General features: G+C 39.1%; 1 protein-coding gene across 1 annotated transcript in view; it reads left to right on the forward strand.

Annotated features, from left to right (window-relative positions):
* rib (BTB/POZ domain-containing protein ribbon) overlaps positions 1 to 23,928 on the forward strand; it is a 155,240-nt gene that overhangs the window by 34,656 nt on the left and 96,656 nt on the right. The window contains exon 2 of the mRNA XM_087353589.1: positions 19,060 to 19,120. The gene's annotated coding sequence lies outside the window, so the exon portion shown is untranslated. The remainder of the gene's footprint in view (positions 1 to 19,059; positions 19,121 to 23,928) is intronic.

Below are 23,928 nucleotides of genomic sequence, written 5' to 3' on the forward strand. Positions count from 1 at the left end.
TGCACAGAGTTTACATTCGTGCCATCTAATGTCATTCTCATTGAACTTCTTCTTGTGATTGCCACTGCCATTTGGCTTCATGAAGATTCTGGTATGTTTTGGCTTCGCCTGGTCACTTATGATAATTTTTGTTTTGTTAAGATACCAAGGAAACTCTTAGGTTAATTAAGATGTGTGTGGACGGAGTGTCTAGTAGAGTTCGTATAAATAAACTTCTGTCGGATCCCTTCCCAGTGATCAATTACCAAAAACAGGGGGATGCTTTATCCCAAGTGCCTTTTAATTTTGCTCTAGAACATGAACAGGAAGGGCACGAATTGAATGGTCTGCACCACTGCATAAGGAAGAGGTGTGTGAATTATACGTGTCACCTAGCATAGTGAGAATAGTGAAATCTAGGAGACTCCGTTGGGCTGGATATGTAGCACGCATGGGGAGGCAAGGGATGCATACAGAATTATGGGAGGATAACAAATATCAATCAGCCTCTGGGAGATAAAAGGTTTTCACAGCAGCGGGTATGAAGATGGCTGTCGTCTGGAAATGTTGCGCCATGTAGTCTGATAAAAGTTTACCGACGGTCAGAGATACTTGTATTTTATGGAACATGAAGTTTCGTCACATAATTCACGAAAGCTGTACATTGGATTATATTCATAACAACGCGATCTTTTCTTTTGAGGTTTCCCGACACGAAATGCACATGCATGTCGTGTTTCCAGTATTTCATAATTTTTGTTGTTTTGTGACTTAATCAACATGCTTCTTAAAGAGTACAAGTTGTGATGTTAAATTATAAAATTAAATTTGCTCTGTTTTTCTTTCTGAAGTCCAAGTATTTTCCTCGCAACTCTGTTTTCAAGCGCTCTTAGTTTATATGTCATTCCTTCATAGTGAAATTATAAGTTTAAGGCCTATAGTCATACAAGAAACCAGAAGAAATGGGAAATCTCAAGAAGATGAAATCTGATTTTTTTTTTTTTTTTGCTAGCATTAAATCAAATCTTATAAGCCTGTTTATGTAATTCAGGACAGACTGACGGCGGAATGGACCTCTGAGATTGATTCTTGGCAAAGCCAGGTATTTTTGGCTCTCCGCCACAGCTTGTAGACCAGCTGTTTATCCATCCAGCCTCCAGAAATATGTACAGATGGCTGACTCCTCGCCTCAATCTAGAGCAGGGGTTCTCACCCTTTTTCGCTGGCGTACCACTAGACAAATGCGTTCATGGGGAACTTATTTATGTTAATATTATCTTTTGATTTTCTTACTTAGTTCGCGTACCAACAGTGGCACGCGTATTATAGGTTGAGAAACTCTAATCTAGAGATATAGAATACGCAGAATTTGCTGTCACGTCCCTTATATGATTTAAGACGTTGTACTTTGGTACAGGGACAATTTTATCTTTTCTAACTCTAATTCAACATATCCGTAGTGTTTTGAGTAGGGTAGTTATGTGCACCCCTGCATGTTTCTAAGGACACGCACAAGCATAAGGATCTGTGATGGTGCGTTGTTTTGCATGCGTAAGTAAAGCCCCTTTTTTCATGCACGCATGCATCTGTGACGCACTGTAGGGGAAGTGGTTATTGTGGATGTAACTTGACTGCAGGCACAGCCAACGAGAAGAAGCTAAAAGATCGAAACCGAATTCTAGATCTCTTGAGGTAGCCAGTCAGACTTCAGGTGGAATAAGAACGCCTTCATCATCGAACAGGTGTTGACGCACAGGGAAGGTTTCATTTAGATGAGCCTTCTTGTTACAGGGAGTCTGAAGCAGAAAAGTAAATAAATGTGAAACAAATAATGTTTCAGTTTCCTAAAAGTCTGTTAATCCAGGCGTGTGTGTATGTGTCATGTGTCCAGCAAAAAGACTCAACGACAACCAGACTATAGTGCGTCGCTAATTGTAACTAAATTATCATAATACACCGCGTCTAATGTAGCAAATGAAGCAAACGAATAACCAAACATGCACCCACATAATTAGCCAATTTATTAAAACTTCAATCTTTTTATAGGACTTTATGTTTGCTTCGGCTACGTAATAATTGGTAAACACTCGAACAGCGAACTTAGTCAGTCTGTCCTCAAGTAGGTCATATGAATTTAATTACGCATACTTCCCCTGCCTTTCGACGGCTCAACTTGTTGCTAATCGAAAGTCGTCGGTAAACTTCTATTGGGCTACACGGAGCAACATCCCAGAAGAAAATCATGTTCATACCAGCCTCCGTGAGAACCCGAAATAACACCAAGACTTAGAGATTCTGCAAAAGAGGAGACAAAGTTGTTTCCAATACTACTGAAGTTCTTAAAAAGGAGGAAGACGAAAATAATGAAGATCAATAACAACATATACAAGGAGAAGAAAACTAAAGGAGCTAAAGAAGGAGTAGAATAAAACAAAGAGAGACAAGTGCATAAAGGAATGGAGAAGAAAGAAACAAGAGACATCACGGAAGAGGAAAGAGATAGAAAAATAACACTTTGTAAGACTGGAAGAAAATGTTTGAGTCCCATAAAAAAGCAGAATTACGATGACGAACCGTTGTATTAATTTTGTTTATAATCATCCACCAGCTACACTGGATGGGACAATTCATCGCTGACGTTGATTATTTCATGCTCCACTCCGCAACAGAATTCAAACAAAACCACCTGTCAAATGGCCCCAATTTTCTTCCTAATGGTCGCTTCAGGCAGGTTTCGCTGTGCGTATGTGGGTTGTGACTGCTGCTATTTTTTATTGCGTGGAAAAGAGCGAGTGTGGAAAGGGGGGGGGGGTGCTGACTCGCGGGAATTTTTAAAACAGGTTTTCTTCTTTAAGGGCTTACGTGGAAGGAACCGAATAAAAAACGAAGGGGTTAATTGTGCGTAGGATGAGGGGCTGGTCGGCTGTGGAGAAATGTTGCATAGTCTGGCCCTCCGGGGGAAGCTCGTACACTGACTGGCGATCGTTGGCGCAACGCGGCCCGACAACTTCTTCACCTAGCCGCCACAAGCTTTCAGTTTTGTTACGGAACCAAGTAGGCAGGATGATGAATAGCAGGGGAAGCCTACTCGGACGAAATACCACAAGGACTTTCCTGGGGTTGAATACAGGCTATTTTAATCTAGAAGTATGGGCTTCGTATATCCACTAATAAGATGGGCAATTCTCAGTATAAAGCAATGAAAATAAAAATTAACTTTCGAAGGAAGTCGGACAAAAGACGAGACAAACTTTGCTACCGCCTTGACCAAAAAATTATTCTGACTAAAACAAACGTGATTTGTCTTTAGGAAATGTTATTCGGAGCATTTTCTGAAATGTGTGGGCATGACAATCTGCCAGACTATATGCCTCTGATCCAACGAGGCACGCTAATAGACCGATTTTCATTAAATTTAGATTAAACTTCTTGCCACCGCATCTTTGTTACGTAAACGTTTGTCATTAAAATTAACAGGGCGCTGGCAGTGTGGACTTCAATAATTTGTAACCATGATTATTTTGTTTATTAGCATTGCACTTTAATAAGAATCTTGTCCCTTAGGTACAAAGTGAACAAACCTGATAATTTCTTCAGTTGCTACAATAATTATTGGCACCTTCACTTTTTGATTTTGGGTGAGAGGTTGCCAGCCGCCCTTTCAATACCGAAGCAGGATAGGTTAAGCATGTACCAACCATGGAGGAGATAAGTAATGCATACAGAAATTGATCGAAAAACCGTCATGGAGATCTAGGCGTAGATGGGAAGATATTAAATTGGATTACAAAGATATCGAGTATGAGTGTCTGTACTGGGTTTAAGTAACCCAAGACTGGGTCCAATATTAGGATACTGTGAGTATGCTAACTGATCTTAGGTGTCATTAAAGCATTTAATAACTATAATTTTTTATGAAAAGAGGCCGCATCGTGGCGTTTGAAGATGTGAATTGAACTGATTTAGTGATGAACAGGGTTTAACGATGAGGCTTGTGAAAGGCGGTAATGAATGTTCAAGGTACCATAAACTAACCATGCAACAGAGTTCTTAAAAAGTCGATAGTCGCTTAGCTGGTCGAGGACCTGAAAGTGCGTTATTATATACGTAAGAATCCTCCATATTACACTGTCCTGAGGCATCTGAATTCAGTCCGCACCCTATTTTTTACATAGATTTTAATATTATCCTCCCATCATCTCGTCAGATTGCCCTATGTGTACTTCATGTTCTTCCACGCATCCTCCTTGATATCCCCAGCCCATTAGTATTTGGTGAGAAGTAATTATTATGAATCTTCGTATTTGGGAAAAAGGTATTTCTTGAGCAGACTTTTCTGTCAAGAGCTGAAGGAGTTTCTGTACGAAGCTTCTCGTAAGTCAGACTCACACTGTGTGCGACAAGGCTCAGGGCTGCAGATGGCGGTGCAATCTGGTTGTCCTTGGACATGGGCGGGCATCAACAACGGGGCCGAATAACTAACTTCTTTACCACCAGACTTATCTGCTGGGAAAGTATGGGAATGAAGGGGTAAGCCCGCGCCATCCTGATGAAGCTTGATGGCGGTAAAGAGTGGGTTGCGTGAAAAAAGAGAAGGGCCTGTTTGCCGGCGAAATCTAGCCTCAAATTCTTCCTCTCCTGTCTTCCTCTTCCCCTTTACCATTTTTTACCAACCACTATTCTCACTCGCAACTATGCATTCCCATGTCTTTCTTCTCTTTCTTTCTTGGTCATCCACCATTTCCTCTTCAGTTCTCTGCAGGTTTTTTTTCCTCCTTCTGGTTGTTGAAACATCCCTCCATCATGACACAATGTGCATTTCATATTAAGATTATTTTTTCTTTGGTGTCGGGTGGAATGGTCTGTCTGTACACATAGCTAAAGAATTTCTTGCAGGTGTTTCGCTGTATTTAATTCTAAGCATCTTTTTCAATCCCCGAAGTTTTCCTCTTGATTATGTTTTATTATGAAACGAAAATGGTGAAGCGTACAAAATTTTAGTCCGATGTACCGAAGGGAAGAGACCAACTGGGAGATGTAGGCATAGACCGTAGAATAATATCACAGCGGATCTTGAGAAAGCTAGCTGGATTCATCTGGTTCAGTGCAAGGCCCAATAGTGGGTTCAAGTGAACACGGTAATGAAACCATCGAGTTCCATGAATTTCGAGAAATTTCTTGACTTGATGAGCGAATATCAAAGAAGAATTCTGCTTTGTGGAATTATAAAGTTAATGAAAATGGTGATAATATAAGATAAGCTGTTGTCTCCGATATACCTCGATCGCATCTTGATAAGGGCCAAATGCATTTTTATTCCGTACAGAAGTGCCCTAAGTGCACTTCATAGGTTCTTTCAGACTCTGTTTAAGAGTCTTAGGTTTTGTCAGTTATGTTATGAAATTAGATTGGAAGAGTTTTATGATTGGTGATTAGTAAGGATATGACCAATGCCAAAATATAATACTTTCGTGGTATTCGCCTGAAAATATTAAAAAAGTCTTAGACCGCGATTCGAAAGAGGGACCATAATATTCCTCTGCTCGGTTCCTTAATTCAAACGATTTCCTTGGTATTCTAGTGGTCCACAAGAAATTACCTAGATAACCCTACAGTACAGATTATTCCTTCAGCAAGTGATAATTATTCATATGAGGCCTGAGATTCTCACATCGTTGAAGATGTCGATCCCCTCCAAGATTCATGAATGTCACTTCAGAAGTTTTCCTATTTTGATTAATGAACAATGAATTGTAGGGATACGGAAAATAGCGGTCTTGGCCTAATTTAAAACACTAACTGAGGAACAAAACATTGTACATTAAAATATGTCGGTAACTATTTCCCACATCTCTCTCAAGTCATGATACATTGTCATAATATAAATAATTTGATGTTACATAAGTTTCATAAGAATCATCCTAGAATGATAGCATGCTAAATTAACCGAATGCATAAAAATAATTAATCTTCCATCTTTCCAGAGTCGTCGTTGTAGTTATAATGGCGTCTTTACTAAATTAATTGAACTTTAACATCGACATTCGAGCTATGGATAGCAAGTCAATAATTCAAATAGGAAGTACATGAATTACGAATCAATCTATAATAATGTGGCATCGAAGAAGTTAGTACGGCGGTAAAGAAAGTTTGATGTATCAAGTGCTGAATAACTTCTGTATCTCACACAATTAAGTTAAATAACATACTAATCAGTGAAGGATAAACTTCATCATTCGATACCACATAACCTCATTGGATGGTACAGCAACGTTAAATAGACTTATCTCGAATTATTTTATAACAACGACGTCTGCTGGCTAATACATTGTGCACATCCCAGAAACATGAGATAATGTGAATGCCGGATGAAGAGCCTGTTCGGTGATCGAGATAGATTTTGGCACGAAATTCACTCTACGTCTCTAGTTTACGGCAGGGGTTCGAGATATTTTTGGAGAACTCTGTGTTAGTTTAGTACGCGCTCGTTTTTATGAGTTGCTAAGGGAGAGCTGAGCCAAAAGCAGACTACCGAGCGCTACGGAGCAAACCGTTTTTACGACCACCTCCAGCACAGAAAGTCGCGGCCCCACACAGCCAGCAGTATTGCTTTGATATCCTGCAAAACCGAATCTGCTCCTGGTTGCTCTCCGACCCACTGACTTCGCTCGTTCCTGTTCGTACGACTGCCAGAAATAACCCCGAGACAGAGCTTCGTTTACGTGAAAGCAGAATGTTCTCAACATTATCCTGCAAGTTCCATCTTCCGTTACTGGGCATCGTTTCATTATATCGTGGCGTCCCTCGATCGCTTAAATTCTCCTTCAGATTGTAATAGTTGCTACGGTGCATGTGTCGAACTCTCCAACGCCGTGGTGTGCAACTTATACTGCACGATATAAGTACCGGTATTTCAAAAGTTTACATAAGACATATTTTGGGGGTTAGAAATTGGAAACATGTCCACGATGCGAATCTTCGTGGCTGCACCTGCAATGTTCAGGTTGTGGAAATATATATCTACTTCCATAAACGTTGCTTAAACAGAGACTTGTATGCGGCATAATTATATTAATGCAATCTGTGAGTAGGAACGGAATTTTGGCGTCATGAGGTCTTCCCGGAACTGTTGAGTTTTAGTCGTCCTTCTCGCATATCTTCAAAAACTTCTGTCTAAGTCTCTGCCACACAGGGACAATCAATTGCACCCTCAACCTTCACCCGCTATTCTAAAGGAACCACTTCTCACCCTTTAAAAAAGAGCGGAGATAAATAAAAAAAGAAAAGGTTTTGTATTTTATTTTTCAGACAAAAAGAAGTCTAGGAGGGGAGGTTGCGGACAGTACAAGGTGACTCTTGCAAGCAGCAATGTCCCTCAACCCATTTCGTCTGGTTTCCTGCCCTCTGGGCGCAACTTCATCTTCCGTGGTGAAAGGGGTAGAGTGGGAGAACAGGGTTAAAGAAAGGATAAAAAAAAAGCAGGCAGCGAAAACGAATTCCACCCAGTACCATAGCGGCCATTAAAACTTAGTTTCCCCCTCCTCAACTCCTTTGTAAATGCTTGAAGTCTTGGCAAGCGGTAGACTGGAAAAATAGCCAGTCAGCCAGCCATTTTGTTTGAACCTGAAAGGATCTGGCCGGACTGTAGCTCTGAGTTTGTGTTGAATTCGGCTGCTCCTTAATTGCTACATATATTTGTGATTAAAAAATGTTTTCTGGAAGTAAATTTATCTGTCGATCCGCCTACCTGTAGCAGGCTTTCCGGGACGGCACATGGCAACCCTGTCTGAATGACTGTCCCACACACTCTACGCTGTTTATTACATTCAAATCACCATTTCCTACTACATAATGTAAAAACATATCTGTTAGATAAGTCAATGTTGCAGGGTATTCATTGAGAGAGTGGTAGTTAATGCAGCTGATGAAGACGTCTCCTGCTTTTATGAGACCGAAAGCTCATTGCCGTATTTACAAAAATTTGCCATTGGAGTTCTCGAAAAAAATTAAAACTAGTCTACTTGACATTCTGAAAGTGAGTGGTTCTCACCAAGGCTTCTGTTTGACGGGTACAGGGATAAACTGGCCCCCGTCATCAACGGTGAAGGGTGGAGCTGTATCTCCACTCCTCTTATACACCATCATGGCTTGAGGCCATTGTTTTATTTAAACAGGAAGCATATTGATATTTATCTCGTTTTTATATTTTAGGATAAAAGACTTTTATTACTCAGTTGACAGTTCCTTTAAATCAGTCTATTTTCAAAAATACCAACGTCGAAGATATACAGATTAATAATTCTTTTTATGTTGTTTGGTTGAGAAACGTGATCTCTTACTTCGCGGGAACATTGCTAATTACAAATATCTGAAACAATGTAGTACTTAGGAAAGTACATGCCTAATGCATTAGGAAGGATAGATTTGCCAATTTTACGATATTAGTAGCTACGACTAACTGGTGATTTCTGCCACTTCTGATACTTGTTTCATCAGGCGGAAACCTCACGTGATTATGGTTCGGTTTCATTTCCAGTGAAAGGGTTTTGCATAAAAAGGTGTTAAGCATTCGGTTGAACTACGGAAAGAAGTGTGGTGTTTTCATTTAACAAAAATATGAAGTCCGAACAGCAGATACAGGTGACTCTCCCTGACAGTGGCGAACTTTCTCTCGCATTTGGGAGTGGCAATTACCCGAGCAACGCCCAACATGCTTGGTTCACATTCTCAAACTTCCCGAGCGCGAACTTGCCATCTTATTTTCGCAGCGCTCGTGCTTATTATAGTCCGTCCACAAGTAAAACATAAAACACACTGCAGGCAGTATGAGTCTTTGCTCCCAGCAGAGCCACCTTTATGAAGTGCATTTGCAGTGACTAGCGTCGAATGTTACGATGATCATAACACCTGCATTTCCCAAGTGGGTTCTTCCCTTCAGGTTTTCTAGAAAAGATTTTTATTAGTTTCTCACCTCAAAACTGCATGCTACATGCTTCTCCCATCTTATCTTCCTCGATTTAATCATCCTAACGACATTAGCTGAAGAGTGCAATTTCAAAGAGTCTGTTTAAGCCCGAGACCCTTTATGAAAGTTACTTTTGTGTAGTTCGCTCCACGAGCAACCTGCTGACACGAGACCTAGTTTTGGCCATAAGTAGTCTTCTGGAAGCCTGTGAGTAAGGAATGTTAACTGGAAACGTCGCTGGCCGCGATGCTGAAAAGCGTGTCAGTGGCGTTTAAACAGGGAGTCGCAGTTTTAGTCTCATGGATGTACCACGGATGCTGCTGGTTGGTTTGCAATAGGTGGCGGGATGTTGGGCTGGCGTTTAGAGTTAGAGTTGCTGACGTCACAAACAGGGATCAGAAATAGTGTAGAGCCGCGACGCATTGTTCTTCGACATGGGTTAACCTATTTGGCGATCATTTGTATTTGCGTTTCTGTTTCCTTCCACATTATTTTTGGTTCTTGTTACAAACGAGACTGTTTTATAAACGTAAAGTGGCTGTCGGGTGTACAGAGATCTGTGTTACCGTCCTTCCACTTTTGTTATAAGAGAACCAGTGCTTGTAGTGCAATAGCTCGTTTAGCCAGAGTTGAATTATATACGTGCTCTGTATTTCTGACTATGATTCGGGATCATAGACCTACGTGTGCGATAGTATATCATTCTCATTCATTACACAAATATTATTTTGAAGTTGTCCATTGCCTCAGGTACATTTTACACGTAGTTACCACTGAACTCTATAGGGTTAAATAGCTCTCAGACAATGGACAATGCTCAGTATAATAGTAGTGCTCATAAAGTTGTAATCTGTAGTTGTTTTACTTTTGGAGAAGCACGCGGTGTGATAAAATATTCTGGATTTAATGATTGCATGTAGTTTCATAGTTTATTCTCCTTTCAGGCCTACTTTTTACTTGTTACGATTACTAACAAAACCAATTGAATACGTCAGAAACGCTTTTATATGGCTTACATGACAATAAATTAATCACGATAGCATAAGCTTCGCATGTGCTACATTAATTCTTCATACATGCTCCATTTGCTGTCGAGGATGAAAAAGTCCGTAAAATATAGGCAGGCATATTTTCATGTGGCTTTATGATCATAGAGATTTGCCTGTCTCATTCGTTGCAACGATGTGAAATTATAATCGATCAGAATTTATGCTCATAATCTGGTGTTTCTTTTCACCTTCTTTCTACGAAACGAATTACGAAGATAAAAAACCGAAAAATGCATTCCACCGCAGTTACATTTTGTCCAGTTTAGGCATCTGTTAGTCTATATAACGATGCTGTATGAGCAGCAAGTTTGTTTAGGGCAACCATTTGGAAAGGACGGAAGATAATTACTGTGGTCTGGCATGAAATCGCAGTCAGTGAACCGTCCCGGATTCGATCAAAATATTCCGCGAATAATGCACAAGTTGCGTGTGTCGAATTGCAGAGTGCCTGTGAATGATGATGATGAGAAAGTGAAGAAAAATGCAGATGAGGAATATCTTAAGGTACCGTACAATCACAGCATCTGCTGGATGAAAGGGAGGATCCTCGGCCAGGGTACATGTCCTGGCCGAAAATCGAGCCTCTCTCTTCTTGAATAGGAATCAAGAATTTGATAACCGAACAACATTGGAACTGGTATAAGTTCTACCTATCTTTCGTTTCTTCGAGTATTTATTGTTTGGTTTTTTCCTTTTATTTTTCCATTCTATTTTCTTTTGTCTTTCTTCCTTCTTCGTTTCCCTTCTCAGTTCTTTCTTTCATTGGTCTATGTGGGTAAAGACAGTGGGAGTGTGTAGTAAAGAACTCACTTACATCCAGTGCAGATGAATAATTAATGGAGCTTCCGGTTCGTGACGCAGTCCTCAGCAGACGTAACTTCTTTATTAATTAGTGTCGTGTAGTTTGCGCTCATATATGCTGAACCAACCACTCCATGTACATTTATCAGCTAAGTGATGACCAGGTATATACCGCCGTCCTGGTAACCTTCCAGGGTTTCAAGAAATGTAAATAACCGTGTATGAAGTGACAGTGGACGCTGCATAAATGTAACGTTAGGTTGTCAATGTCAGATCTGTGCTGTAGCAGTCAGCATTGTGTCTGCAGTAATTGAAGTCGTTAATTTATCGTGATACGCCTGACTCTTGAAATAACAGCTTTCATGAGAAAATAATGCTAGCTTAGCACCTGGTAAGGAAACCCGCGAGTGGCGGGAATCAAACTTGTTTGTTACGCTCGATACGCGCAGTTCTTCCTAAGTTTAACTTAGAACTGTGAAATTAATTTAGGCTGATGGGAAGTATGTTGCTTGGACTTATAGTTCGATTTTAATACTTTGTAATATAAGGAAAACAACACCAATAATAATAATAATTATTATTATTTCCTTAAGCTTTAGTTTAAAGTTATCTAATTTGAATTTAAAATACAGTCCTATTACTGATTTTCAGGAGGAAAGTCTTCTTCAGATAATTCGTTAGAAAATCTTGTTTTACGAAAGAGTCACTTAAATGTTTGGATCAAGTTGCATTAAACAAAATTATTGCCAACATATAAAATAATTATAAAAATAAGATTAAATTAATTTGGCCAGGACGTGTAGTAAACCATAATTTTGGTGATTTCGTCGATTCTCACGACATTCTACCAACTACAGGAATTATGAAATATGGAAGGATATGTGAGGTTGGTCTCCAATGATAAGGCGGTTGTATTAACCTGTGTCAAGTGAGGGAGATCACAAATTCTAAGCAAATAGGCCCATATTTAGTTAATAGGCCGATATATAGGCTAAGTTAACTCCAAGTTAGAGCCAAAATCTAAAATATTTGTAGTTTACGAAGTTTTTAAAATGTGAAACATTAACATTAATTTGTGTACTCTTATAAAACTCAGGACTGTTTGGTAGCCATGGACCAGTACCCATATTCTACATATTATGGAATACCGTGCATAACCGAGGACGAAAATTTCCGTGTAGGGAGAATCGACCTGCAAGGAATTTAAACGATTAGGGAACAACACAAATAATTCCTATCACGTCCCTTGTACACAACTATTGGTTTGGTGATGTGGTGTACCTATTGTTTATTTAACAGAGTCGAATTTTGTGACCTTTGATGGGTGATTCCTTCTCCTAAGCACACTGAATTCTAATTTCCATTAATGGAAATTTAATATTGCAAGTCATGTGATGGAAGGTGTGTGAACGTTGATTTATGATTTTCAAAGCTAATAAAACTGTAATTTATGTTGGAGAATAGAAGAAATCTGAGCCAGTCTGTTCCCTGCATCCGCGCTAAATGCTTTTCTTATTCAGAAACCTGCTCAGAACCTCTGCTTCTCGACAATTCGTTCTTAAGTAGGCCTTCGTTGTGTGCACTAAAAAATGTAAGTTCTCAAGGCAGACTACCCGCAATAGATTTATTTCTATTTTTTTTTCCCATTTAGTTTGCAAAGTTTTGAAGCCATCAAGAAATGTCCAGTATGCATTTTTAATGAATTGTCCACCCCCTTGTGGAGTTTCACTATTATTATTTCATATCTGTTGGCCTGTATAGTTTCCTTCAAATGATTTTTGTGGCTATTAAATAAATTAGAATTTCCCATGTCCTTTCATTTATAACTAGTGACAGGTTTTTACGTTAAACTTGAGGCAGAAGTTGTGAAAGTTTGCTAAGAATGAACGACATGAATTAAAGTGGGGCTCAGGTTCCATTGCATGCTAGGTAATTGTTTGACCAAAATATATTTTCAAAACAAGAGTGAAGGGTTTTGGTCTTTCGGAGTTTCCGTATTTTTAAAATGCCTTTTTTTTGCGAATTTATATTGCTCTGAGATCTGGAAGTTTATTTATTGTAGGTATAAATCAATGCTTACCTCCTACTTGTCTTATCTCTATTGCCCCGAATTCGTTTGGAAAGAGTAAACATTAAAAATTTGTATCACTGCAACATGTAGTGCATAGATGCCCATTGTTTTGCTTTGTATTTCCTTAATAAATGCCATATCGAAAAACGTTTTAAAGAAAATTTGTAAAAAAAATGACAAATGGCTGTAAAGTTCCTCTGTCGTTTTCCAGTTGCTATATTAATCATAATAATCGGGATTTTTTATGTCTACGTCGTTACCATGCTGAGCTGCATAAATGTGGCAGTCGATATGTTGGCAGGTCAAGGCACAGCATATCTGCCCGTCCCCTTCGGTGCCTACAGATTACCTTTAGGCCTTGAAGATGGAGGCAATATATCTCTCCGAAACGTTGGTATCTACGTACAAGTTCATACAAACGTACTTAGTCTTACATACTGGTTTTCTTGCATAGACGCATAGACACACGTCATAACACTGTCATGATAAAATGAATTATAGTTTAGTGTGTCACCACACGTGAAAAGGTTGAAAACTGGCTTGCTTTTTGCCTCAGTAAGGGAGTGCGGTAAACAGTATACCAGGCTTCCTTGTTTCCTGCGGGATATTCTTGATGTAATGGTTTATCGTGACGCTCCTGCTGAATATGGCGTTATTATCCATAATTCTAATGATCAAAACAAAGAACTCAATAAAGTGATGTAAACTAATTACGTGCATATCTGCGTGCGAGCTTTTAATGACTTTAGAAACTTAAGAGGGGAGAAAGTAGTTTAAAACAACTATAAAAAGTCTGTTACAAATTCTGTTCGAGTAGTCAATTAGGCATTTGAAGTGGTACAGTCCTATTCTATTTGAGAATGCCTCTGAGAACTTCCATAAAAGAGATGCTATCACTTGTATCTTTCTAAAACAAAATAGTGGCTATTAAGGCTTGAAATACTTAGTTTCACAATTTATGGACAAAATTTTAAATTGAAGACCAGGCTCTTCGTCGTCTACTTAAGGATGGTTAAGTATCGTCATGTCAGAATGTGTGTCTGCAGACATTTATAGTAGTCGTTTTTTACAACTTTGAAACAAGGGTTGTACTTTTATGGAACATTATTACGAACGTTTAACATTAGAGACAATCTGCCTTTCGTACTTAATTCAGTGCCATCGATAATACCAAAATGGCGGTCCTGCAAATGTATAAGATGGGAGCGAAAATAAGTGACTAACTCAGTGAAATAGAGTTCTTTTTGAGCTCAGCTAGCCAGTAGATTTCCCACCCTTTTGTGCAGTCTGAAAGTTCATTGAAGTGTTCACAAGAGCCTTCCACTTGATTCTGTTATGAGTCAGGTGAATCCAGTGCACATCCTCATACCCTGTTTCTCAAAGATTATTTTAATATTATAATCCCGCCTTCGCCTAGTTCTTCCGAATGGCCTGTTTTCTTCAGGTTTTCTGTCTAAAACTTTGTGTGCTTTCTTGCTACACGACCCACCTATCTCATTATCCTTACACTGATCACCTTATTAATAGGCTTACGTAGGCGGTTGAATGTTATACGGAATTTTGGTCATAGAGTGCCAATAAATCGTCTTATATATTAGGCAATTTTCTCTATTCCATTTCCGCATTACAGAATTTTTAGGAAGGGTTGGCAGCCGATGGGGTCACCGAAAAACAAATTCCGGATCAAATTTGAATCGCTGTTGTGTTTGGGGGAGAGTACAAATTATAACTAACCAATTAACTAACTATGATCTGAAACTTTCACGGTGACTAAGTATAGTGAATTCTTCTCGGACTACCAGCCGTGTAAGGTGGTTTAATGGAGAAAACACCATTAATTATAATTAACTAATTCCATGGATCAGATTCCTTCTTGAGAATTCAATAGTACACTCAGCTCATTCCCGCATTTCACGCAATCCGAAAGTTTATTACCGTGATAACAAAAGCCCGTCTCTGGTCACTATCCTGAGTCACAAGACTCCAGTCCACACCCTCTTACTCTGTTTTCCTAAGGTAAATTTTAATATTATTTTCCCGTCTACTCCTAGGTCTTCTGAGTGGCCTCTTTTCTTCAGGCGGAGTAGAGAAACAAGCGATGGAGTGAGTTTTTAAAATTGATGGCATTGCAAGTTCAAGCGAAATACATGTCGCAAAATCGCAGTCTCATAGCTCGATCTTCTTCTCTTACCGTCAGTCACTTGCCGTCCAGCTGGTGCCTGACAACGATATGAACGCATCACGCAGAGTGGCCGTTTCGGTATTGACTAACGAGCCTGTTCACCCTTAATGTGTTTTGCCTTCGTATTTTACTTGTACTTCGTCTCTCTTCGCCTCATTTGTTCACCAGAAAAGAGATAAAAAAAAAAGCTTCGCATTAGGTTTCTGTGACATTCCCAGAAAATTATTGTTCTAGGTAAAATACTGGAACAGATGGATCAGTATACTACAACTTTCGGAAGCAAATAACTTGTTCAGACGTTTCATGGCCTCAATCCTTTCAGTTAGCCATTTGCCCAAATCAATTGAAGGTTTGGTGCATAAAGGATGTAGCTCCGTTCCTCTAACTGACCGCGTCAAAAACGACAAGAATCTACCTTTATGCACTAACGAGCCAGCCGAATCCAGAACATACCATTAAATTTTATAGGCTGGTTTAATACCACCATCCTCCATGTACACCTGGTTCTCTAAAATGAGAACCCTTTCTTCAGATTTTGCGACTAAGATTTTGTGTAATTTTATCGCCTTCCACTTTCGTTCCACATATCCTTCCACCTCCTAAGATTTTATCGTCGTAATAACATTTGATGAAGATTACAAATTATGAAGCTCCACGTCATGTAATGTTCTCCATCCTCGCGCTATTTACTGTAACTTAGATTCAAATATTCTCTGCAATCTTTTTTGCTCTTAAATGCCCTAAACCTATGTTCTCTCCGAGGGAGTGATGAAGACTGGACAGTTTATTAAAATTTGTAATTACACAGCGTTTTTAGATTTGTAGATTATTGAACTCGCATTAGTTTCCCTTCGTGCTAGTGCTTAACCTTAGCATCAGATATACCTGCCTCATGTTGCAGCCGAATGCTTCCTGGGAAAGAGCCACTGGCACTCATTAGATGGGAAGCTGTGTGGGCTCCAACAGCCAGTCTGGACGCGGTGGAGAGGACAAGAATCCCTGCCCCTTCTGGAATCTAACTCCAGTCACCCAGTTTGAAACTATTCGCTGTACAGACTGAGTTATCGTAATAAGAAACTCCTTCGCATAGTTTTGAGCTACAATATTTTTGCACCAAATTCTTTTAATTTATGGAAGTGTTGTTTCTGCCTAATGGTTTCAATGTAAGAATTAATGGTATAAGCAGCAAAGTGAGCGGTTTTGGGAGGTGCTGAGAACAGCGAAGAAAAGCCGTCTTCGACAGTTTGTGTTCCACAGTGTTTTTAATTACATTACACTGTCTATTGATCAATACAATTATTCTGACGTTTTCATGATTGTACACAACATATAAATTCTTTAAGTGCTCAGTTGCCATAATAACAGCAAAATATTCATAATGTAAAATACGACTTCATAAACCGTCGTTTATAATTTTAATTTAATTTTAAAAATGTAGAACTTATCTCTAGCTTTGCTGTAAATTGTCATATTTAGAGGAGAATTTATACGTTTATCTTCCATCCATTGCGCCAACATTTCCGAGATGATGTGAAGCATGTTTAAAGCGGAGAAATTGCCAGTCACATAGGCAAGAGTGGTCGTAGTCCTCCGAAACACTGGAATGGCGAGTTTGAATTCCGCTCGAGGCAGGGACGCATGTGTTTTTCTTTCGTACTCTTTTGTCCTTTGTAGGTATAGAAGCCCTGTGACGGGTCTAAACAGTTCTGTCATGTGTGTCATGGTTTATTGTTTCAAAATTAATTCTGACGTCGATATTAGAAACATTAATTTACCTTCTACTGGAACGTAATATTTACGTCCTTTTCTGCATCCACTTTCACGAACAAATAAGTTCTGATGCAGAATTAATTTTGAAATTGTGGAAACTTAGGCATTTGGCAGGAATCCTTGTACTGATCGTAGGCTCGTCTGTACTTAAACAGAGAAGTGCCGATATACGTCCATGTTCCACTGTATTCGAACGCTCCAAGGGTCCGAGCTGTCCAAGTCCTCTTCAGAGCGTATAATATTAAATGTAATGTTTGTGAATGGAACCTGCTTCAACAATACGAAGTTCAAGCGCAAAGTGACATAGTCCAATCAGAAATCAATATTAAACTGCGGAAAATATCCATTAACAGGAGAAGAGGTGTCGTTCCACTAATTCTGTGCTTCAGTTTCTGGGTAAAATGTCAGTTTTCGGAGAAGCAAGTATTTCAGAACTAGTTCTATAATCGATATAAATAAATAATGAAGGAAGGAAGCATGGTATATTGTTCACTCTCTGGGTTTCTTGATTTATTGATTCGGCAGTCAAATATTCAGCGTACTGAGTGACTTCCAAACCATATGAAATGCGCTACAAAATGAATCTTTGATTTACTATACGGTTAATTACTGAATACATAGCCCAATACTGTCTACGCGTTTGTCATTCGTCGTTCTCAACTCAAAAGTTCTCGTATCAGCCATGTTGCTGTTATCTATGGTAGGTTTACACAGGCGTTCTTTCCGTCCCGAACTCTTCTAGCTGTCACGGATAGGTTCGACGAAAACGTTGTGCACAACTTTGAATGTAATGCTTACACAGGCCTAGATACCAATAATGATGTGAAAATACCAAGTTAACACCACACGAAATTATATTTCTATGTTGTTGATTTTTTTCATAAGATAGTATAATTGCGTCATATTGTGAATCAAATATTAAATTAATTATTCGGTTTTGTCCGTCTAATCACAATTATATTTTAAAATTTACAAATAAGATAATTAAAATATCATTTTATGTTCCACATCCAAATGTAAATCGATTATTCGATGTGGAACATAAAGTGATATTTTAATTATCTTATTTGTAAATTTTAAAATATAATTGTGATTAGACGGACAAAACCGAATAATTAATTTGATTTTTTTTTTACTAAAATTGGCGTGGCCCCACAACTTTATCTTCGGACCTCTAACATTAAGTTTCAAAAATACTCATCAAGAAGTTGAAACATACGGATGGACGGACAGACACGATATATACGTTTAGTTTCTGAATGTTCTTTATATTACGGGTTAAGGAAGTAGACAATTGTCGATATTCTTGTCACTGAATTAAATGTTGTCAGAAGATGCTTATTTTTCATGTCATACAAGACTTTTAAGGGGGTGGGTGGTCGAATTTGTAAACCACTCTCGAAATTTAAGTCCTCTTAGATTCGCAGCATGACTGTGATTTTTATTTGATAAACAAAATTCTAACGCCTTGCTGCCAAATTTGTCAGTTTTACAACACGATCAAGGATACTTCGCAGGTAAGAAATCAGGCCAAGTGATAGTATCTGTTATAAGACTTAGATCCCTAGAGCTCATTTTTCTGGTAACTGGTGGATATCAATTTTCTCAAAACTCAAAGATTAAATTTCTGTTTAAAATACGTCGTGGGTTACTATATGCTCTCTCTTGACCTCGAATTCCATTTCAGATTTAAATAATGTAATGCAAAATAATTATGTCTAAAGAGAGTGTTTAAGTAGTGTTTGTTTGGTTGTTGAATCATCTGTTAAATCAGTTGTTGCCCTCAAATAATGAAGTGTGCGTTGACCTGTAAGAAAAACAGCTCTTCTTATTACGCACAATGTTTAAGTGACGTCATTTTTAGTTTTTTTTTTCCTCTCTCCAGGGTGCAAAGAACCTACGAAAGTGATCACACTTCCTTAGGACCACAGCCGATTTGTTCATGATGCTGGAGCTGAAATGCGTTCCTGTCAATGTTCTTTCCACCGGTATCTTGTAATTGCAATGTCTTTTCCCGTTCTTTTGTGTGGAAATGGAAAACGGTATACCCTTTTTCCCTGGCACCGGCGAAATAGTATAGGAATTAATAAAATGGTCACTGTCATCCTATAATCGTGAGCTGACTGGAAATCGCTGTGGGTGTTCCCAAGTAATTCTCCTCTATGTATGTACTAGCCAGGCGTGCAGACTCGAATGCTCAAGGACATTAGCCACGACATTCATGTGAGCTTTTCTTTTTCAGTGTGGGTGATGATGAAGAGAAAGAGAGACCCAGAGGTGCAAGGCTACATTCTTCAAGTCTGGTGAGTGAAACGTTTACTTTGCTTGTTTGTAACACATATATAATTCCAGATAATTATCTGTGACTGGGAGTTAAAGTTCAAGCAGGATGTAGTGGGAAGAGCATTTGGCACGCACTAGAGATTAGGAATTCGAAAATCTTAAAAAAAAATCTTAAGGGGACACTAGGGAGAATTAGGCTTAGGCGGGAGGATATTAAAATGATGCTTTGAGAAATAGGGTGAAGTGGTATTGACGGGGATGAAATGCTTCAGGATAGTTCGGATTATGGGCTTTTCTTTTATCGTTGTGATAACTCGGGGCATCCAAAAAAATTAGAACATTTCTTTACCAGAGGGATAATCATCACGTACTCAAAGAAGGGTTTTGAAGTTCTCACGGCAGTGAAAATGTCGAATGTGGTCTTCTGGGTTGTCACGCCGTGTAGTCTTGTAAGTGGTTACGAATGTTTCGGAGGAACATATCGTCTGATGATGGAGGCGGTACGTTCCTCCAAAACATTGACAACCGCCTAAAAACTACATTACGTCACAAACCAGAATGCCACAATCGACATACTTCTGCTAACTAATTCTATCATTGCTTTGCTTCTCGAAGGAGCGAAGTAGTTTGTATTTGCTGACGCGTTGGAATAAAAATCATCAGGAGTATTTTCCTCCCAATAGCAATTAATTGTTCTATACCCAGGTTTTATTCATTCAAAATGCATGGAGTTGAAGCATTACGAGGAGATCATGTGTGTCCTTCAGCGCGGCCGTATTCCTCACATAAAATATGACTGAACTCATTTCGGTGAATTTGGTATCAGGAATGAACGTTAAAGACTAATTTTGGTCCGTGTGGATCGTATTGTTAAATTGGAATGTCACCCGCAGTGGGATGATGAACTAGGGCAGACATCTCTGTCTGAAAAATGTGAAAGTTGCGTCAGGTATGTCAAGACGAAGTGGAAACTGATCCGTGCGACGTAGGGCAAATCTCTTCCTGGAGGTCTTCAGTGCTTTCTATACTGCATGTCCCTGAAAGAACGTTGCCGCGTGTATGGTTGTTTCTCACTCCCGCAAGGCAAGTTCTGGCATAGTATCTTAAAATAAATAAATCATCACATTCTTTTTAATTTGCAATTCAAAATGATCATAACGTTTTATACTGTACAACTATGCAGCTGGAAATGAGTCATGCAGAATGTCCCACCTAATTTTGCCACCGCAAATAATTTCCTCATTTTAAAATATACAAATACGTTTTACATAAAATATACACAGTGTCTAATGGTGTATACATTGAGCGATAAAATGTTAATTATGGGATAATTGTTATGAAGTTATCAAGGTTACCTCATTTTTTACATGGAACCCTTTTTATTTTGAAAGCTCTAATTACTGCGAGATTTGAGGCGAGTTCCCACAACACATTCATTTTTTGTGTACCGTTATTGAAATGTAACTACTCAAAGTATGAGAGACGAAAGTTCTGTTAGTATAACCTAGTACCAAAACTCCCGTTGGAAGGCTTCTGACGAAGATTAATCTATTTTCCATCTCATTCTCTAACTAGTGGCTCATTTGAAGATGTTTCCTTATTAAAATCCTGTATACATTTGTGGTATCCTTTTTCTAACTTCATGCATAACTCATCGTGACCTTACAAAAACAAAGTAGATACTAGTCTTAAAATTCCAATTTTTGTTACGTGCAGAGTCAGTTTCGATGGTTATATATTGTTGAAAGAGAACTTGTACGATTAGAATTAACTTTTCTGTGTGGCGAAGGAAACTTGCTAAGAAGTTCTTATCGACAGCTGTTTATTCTTGTTAAGAATTTAACCTGAGCACTTATTTATGCGAAGCAGAAGTGCTAACGACCATTCTAGTAGCTTGCTGTAGTGTCAACACTGTTATATACTGAAATAAAAGGAGAAGATGAATAAGAAGAATTGAGGACGAAGAAGGATGAGGAGAAAATATGGAAAGGAAATTTGAGGAACAGGAAAGGGGAACAAATTAAGTGAATGAGATGCAGAAAAGACGAAAAACACAGACAGAACTTGTGGGAGAGAAGGGGGTGAAGAAGAAGGGGAAATTCCATTATAAAAACTTATCAGCAGAGCCCCTGAGAACCCCGTACGAAACCCCAACGTTTCACGGAACACAGTTTTGGATTCCTTATGCTGAACCATTCCGTATATTCCCGTTTCACTCGTATGGTACTGGAACACTTCCCGATTTAAAACCACTAATCGTTAAACATTAGTAATTTAATTCGGGTTAGCTGGCCCAGGATGTGATGCATTCACGTTATCTGGGCATTACCATAACAGGTAGAGAGACCATAGCTGGAACTGTGTTTTTTTTAAATTGGTAACTAGCGGCGACTTTATCTGATTGACTTGAATCAGAAGCTGTATCACGTTCAAGCTGCCGGTAATAAATACCTGCCAATTTAGGACAGAACCGTCATTTATTACGGACTTTGGATAATGCAGGCATGAAGACATTTTCTTATCAATAAAAGTACGCATTGAATTGAACACGAAACACATAACTATATAAATCTAAAAATAAAAAAAAACTGCTTAGCTAACCTCAGAAGGAAACTGACTAAATAAGACTGACAGGGGTTCGATTTCCAACAGAATCAGGGATTGTTGCTAAACACTATCCTCGGATGACATTAGTGCAGCAGTGACCTACGTCTCATGAAGGACATATTTTGAATGTGTCAGTGTCTTCCAAAGAGTACACATTTTAAATCTTGTTTATTATGGGACATCTTTAGCTTCATATAGCTCATGCCATCAAATATAAATTCATCTCTGTTCTAACAACGTTCAACCCAATTCGTTACACTATGAAAATTAAATGTTGCCCTTTTGTGTTGGATACTGTGAAAACTTTAGACCTCTACCATTAGACGAATTCCGCGTTCTGATCTTGCCCCACCACAACACAACTGCACCCTATCATGTATCACTCCAAAGCTGCCTTGTTTAGATCCTGTCTTCAAGCGTATTTAATGACGGACAGCGGTGACAGACGGGTGTAAGGCACGTCATTTCTTTAACTTTGTATTCTAATGGCGTATGAGATATTCCTCGACGGAAAGATGAGTTCCATTCATGTGAAAAGTCTCCGAATTTGTCTCCTTCCTGAGTCTCATTATCAATAGCTTCATGCTTTCACCGGATAGACTGGCTCAACGCTTGAACGCCTTCCTGCCTTGAATTCAGGATATGCACGCTCAATGGTCTCAGCGGTTAATTTCACCTTGCGCTCAGGAAAAATGCTTTCAGAGTTTTAATTATAGAAGCTGAAAATAATAGATCTCTTGCAAGAACTAGACGTAGATTAAAGGATCAAATCTAAAACTTCTTGACGATGGTGAAGAGTCAGTTGAATAAAAATTTCCTTGGATATTATCCATCGTCTAGTAAATATAAAACGTAAAACGACGTTTCGGAGATGGGACTCTATCTCCGTCTCAGGTTCCTACACAGTTGCTCTATCTAGTGGGCCCAACTGTGTAGGAACCTGAAAACGGAGATAGAGTCCCATCTCCGAAACGTCGTTTTACGTTTTATATTTACTAGACGATGGATAATATCCAAGGAAATTTTTATTCAGTAGATTAAAGGATGATGATGAAATTAATATTAAAGAAATGGGATAGAGGATGGGGATTACATTCATCTGGCTTATGATAGGGACCAATGGCGAGCTCTTGTGAAGACGGTCAAGAATTAACCTTCAGATACCACAGAAGGACAAAATTTTGTGACCAGCTGAGGGACAACTAGTTTCTCAAAGAATAACTCTGTTCCATGTTAGTAATCGCTTACTATCTACACTGGCTTATTTGTGGATGGATGGACTCATTTTTTATGTTTCTCCCGTGATATTACGACGATCCAACTGCTACTCCAATGTATAGCTTAGAGTGAGAAACGGGAAGGCGATTATGAGCCGTGAATAAGGAGGGCTGTGGACCGGAGCGGTCATGGCACATATCAATTTATTTACATTGCATTGCATTTGTATGGAGTTCTGAGAAAGAAAAGACGAAGAAGGAAACCAAGACGACGAGGCCGACATCATTTCAAAGTCAAAATGGAAGCAGTGATAACTGTGACGCTGTGTCATCACCAGAAGTAGAACGCTCAAGCCATCTAGCGAGATGCAGCGTGTTTGTGGATATTCACTGACAGGCAGGCCACTCCTTTCTTCCACCCCACGACCTCACCCATCATCATCTTGCTGCAGCCTACATGCGTACAAGCCACCTCACATATTCATACACACGTGCGTACATGCAGTTCTGTCTGTGGAACAAGCCAGCCCCGATCCTGTCTGCCTCCGAGAAGTTTTGTAACGGTAGGTCGAGTCTCAACTCCTTCGGGGCAACAGAGACCGAATTATTCAGGAATACTGGTCAATGATAGACTCTCCTCAATGCAATGTTGCGTGGTTTTCCTCATTTATCTAAGCTAATGATGGCATCCCCAGTGCCAATAATGATTTGTATCTAGTTTTGCCAACCGTGGTACCTGGTTTTGTTCGTCCACGACTTTTAATTTTTGTGCAGATTGCCAAATCAAATTTTGAAACATAAACCAATAGGAAAAAGAAACAAAGGACACCCTTTAAAAATATTCCTGTGTGACTAAGGCCGGAACGGGTTACAAGGCTCAAAATCCTTGACAGCTAGATGATGATGATATCAGACCGCATGTGTTTTTTTGTGAAAAGTAAAATTTTCTTAATTGTAGGCTCTCCTATTTTTTTATTTGGACTTTCGCTGTTTCACAGTCCATC

This window comes from Zootermopsis nevadensis, unplaced genomic scaffold, assembly GCF_977971745.1.
Source record: "Zootermopsis nevadensis isolate Lab colony 2312 unplaced genomic scaffold, Znev_1.0 Znev_ptg000022l, whole genome shotgun sequence".
Taxonomy (NCBI): domain Eukaryota; kingdom Metazoa; phylum Arthropoda; class Insecta; order Blattodea; family Termopsidae; genus Zootermopsis; species Zootermopsis nevadensis.